This window comes from Dipodomys merriami, unplaced genomic scaffold (genome assembly GCF_024711535.1).
Source record: "Dipodomys merriami isolate MVZ:Mamm:240054 unplaced genomic scaffold, mDipMer1.0.p SCAF_47, whole genome shotgun sequence".
Lineage (NCBI taxonomy): Eukaryota > Metazoa > Chordata > Mammalia > Rodentia > Heteromyidae > Dipodomys > Dipodomys merriami.
The window spans coordinates 1737941-1740881 of NW_027206035.1; the positions used below are offsets into that span (position 1 = coordinate 1737941).

General features: G+C 31.8%; 1 pseudogene; it reads left to right on the forward strand.

Moving 5' to 3' along the window:
* The first annotated feature begins 1674 nt into the window (after positions 1–1674).
* Positions 1675–1774, forward strand: LOC138808712 (U6 spliceosomal RNA; annotated as a pseudogene).
* Positions 1775–2941: the final 1167 nt, after the last annotated feature.

Here is a 2941-nt window from a genome sequence, read left to right on the forward strand (position 1 = left end):
TGGACTGAAATCTTTCAGTAATTATTAGGAGAGAGGTATTAAAAATAATTTGTGACATTTGTGATCTTGTTCACTCATATGTGCTGGTCCTTTGTAAATTGAAAGTTTGTATTACTGTACTTTCTTTCAGATTTTGTGATCTCATCTTTCATTTTAAGTTGCCTTGCATTTCACATTTGCTTACTGCTAATTCCAGTGTTGTAAGGATTGAGATGGATTTTTATTACTTTCCGTTGGCACATTGCATGGGCCTAGGTGAGAAGTCTTGCCCTTGTTACTTGATGATGCGGATAACTGAAACCTGACATCCTAGTACCCATGTGTCCTGCAGAAGAATAATAAGTTTTAGACATCATGTCAGCAAAATTTGGGTATAATCAGTAGGAATGCTTCAGAAATATGGAGAAAAACATTTTGGAACCAGTGAGTTAAAATAATAAACAGAGCAGGAGTGTAAATTCCCTTATAAATTAGAGGAAAATAACAATTTTTTTTAACAAAATGAATTCTGAAGACCAAGAACACTTAGAATGTTTATACCGAAGACATTGCATTGATACTGTTCATATATTAATATATATTCTAAACCTAATTATTTATATTCCAATCTATTTATTGTAATATATATCTATTTATTTGTCAAATTATCAGTTAATTATAGTAAGCTTCACTGTGTGAAATAAAATATCAGCACGTATAAATATAAAATATATAACTATATATAATATAAGAAAAAGGCACATGTTTTGCAATGTTCTATTGTGGTTAGGGTATCAAAGGTAACTCTGTTTTAAAGTATTATTCTATTATTTCTACCTCAGTGTTTGGTAGAGTTGGACCTAAAGCTTTACCATTTGTAGATTTACAGCCTAGAAGCAAGAGGAAACACTGTGATTAAAACATTACCAATTTAAGGCCTAATATCGAGGAGAAACATATAGACTTCTCTTGTACCTATGAAAATATTTCGTGAAAAAAAGGCAGTAGTGTAAATTCCTGCCTGGTTGGATAGTAGACTGGCCAGGACATTAGGTAATCATGCATATGAATTTTTTTTCACCTTCTTGGCTTTAGCTACTTTTGAAATGTTAGGTATAACAAACAATTATATTTTGATAAAATACCTTCTAGTATAAACGATTCTGTCTTAACTGTTCATCTCTCTATGATCCCTATTAACTAAGATTAGTTTTGTTCCAATAAGGAAATCTATGCTGTCAGGGTAAGATATTCTGGTTGGTCTGTTGCTACATGGAAGAAGAGTAAAGGGTCAGGTAGACATTTGTGCCAGTAAGACCTCATTTAGGAAATTTTAAGCTGCAGAAGTTTAGATGTAGCTCTTAAGCAAGGCTTATTTTGAATCCATTAGCTCCACAAAGCTATCTCAGTTGATAAATAATTACTTGAAAAGCCATCACCTTTGGACCTAGCTATAAAGGCTTCAAAGTATAATCAAATTTAAATGAAAAAGACTTAAAATAGTCATTGAAAAAAAATTGCAAATCTGAGCAATCGACCAAACAATATAAGTTTTACAATATACACAGAATTTTAGAGAAGTAAGATCAATAGCATTTTAGGAACAATAAGTTTTCCTGGTTACAAACAGTCAACCAAGCATATATGCCTTTATAAAGACTGCATCATTAACTACATAAATTTACAGGATACTACATGCTTCAGCAGCACGTTTACCCAAATAACAACAATATAAAGATTAACATGGCACTTGCACAAGGATGATATGAAAATTTGTGAAGTATGCCATATTTGTCATTCTTCAGATGCCAGAAATGAAAAACAGTTATTAAAAATGATTACAAAAATACAAATGTAACAATACATGTAATTAATTGAACTAAAAGTTAGTTTGACATCAGTGTATTAAATCCTCACCTTAGAAAGGCCTTTATATAGCATAATCTTTACAAAACGTTTGAAATTATATAACGTTGTCAATTTTTCCCAAAGAAATAACATAGTATAAGGACCTAGGAAAAAAAGAAATGTTAAACTGTTTCTATATGGAATGCTATCTGAAATAACACATTTAATAATGAACCTATATATTATAAAACAATGTAGAATTCAAAGTATTATATCTAAGAGAGAATGAAATAGATTATGGATATTATACAAACAAAATACAGATTATTTTAAAATATACTTTTTTTCAGACAAGCACCAGAAATATCTTTAGTTTCTGTACTACTCATTTCAACAGGTGAGTTAAAAATGATTTCTGATTTAAAAATCACAAACTCTGCAGAAATCATTATAGATGTATACAAACAAATCTTGAATACATTTTGACATCAAAGTCAGGCAATTCACTTGAAGAATACCAGGGAGTCCACGTGTCTCTTTAGGATATGAACCTAAACAATAATCTAATACTACAGAGTTGAGGGAGATGAATTGCCCTCCTGAATAATTTACTTTTGGGTCAAATAAAAGCAGGCTTGCAAAAAGAGAATAGACTTTACAGAAACATGATGAGTTGATGTAAGTAGCTGCTTAGCTGATTTTGTTAATTTGTGAACTAATTCAGGGAAACAGAGTACAGCAAGGTAAAAAAAAAATAAATAAGGTCACATTGAAATACTCATTGGTGTGTGTGATACTGCCTGGGCACTATCCCTATGATTCTGTGCCCAAGGATAGTTGTCTACCACTCGAGCCACTATTCCATTCTGATTTTTTAGAGATAATCACATATATTTTCATGATTGGACTGGCTTTGAACAGTGGTCTTCAGATCTCAGTCTCCTGAGTAGCTAGCTAAGTGGATTCAGCCTCTGAGTTTCTAGTTAAAATTCTGACTGTCCTGTATGCTTCACTGCTCTTTTATTCTTTTCCTGCGGTAATCAGAAGCGTAACTAATATATGTCTAATTGCTTTAAAAATAATGTTACTGCTTGGCACCAGGGCCTCCCATCTC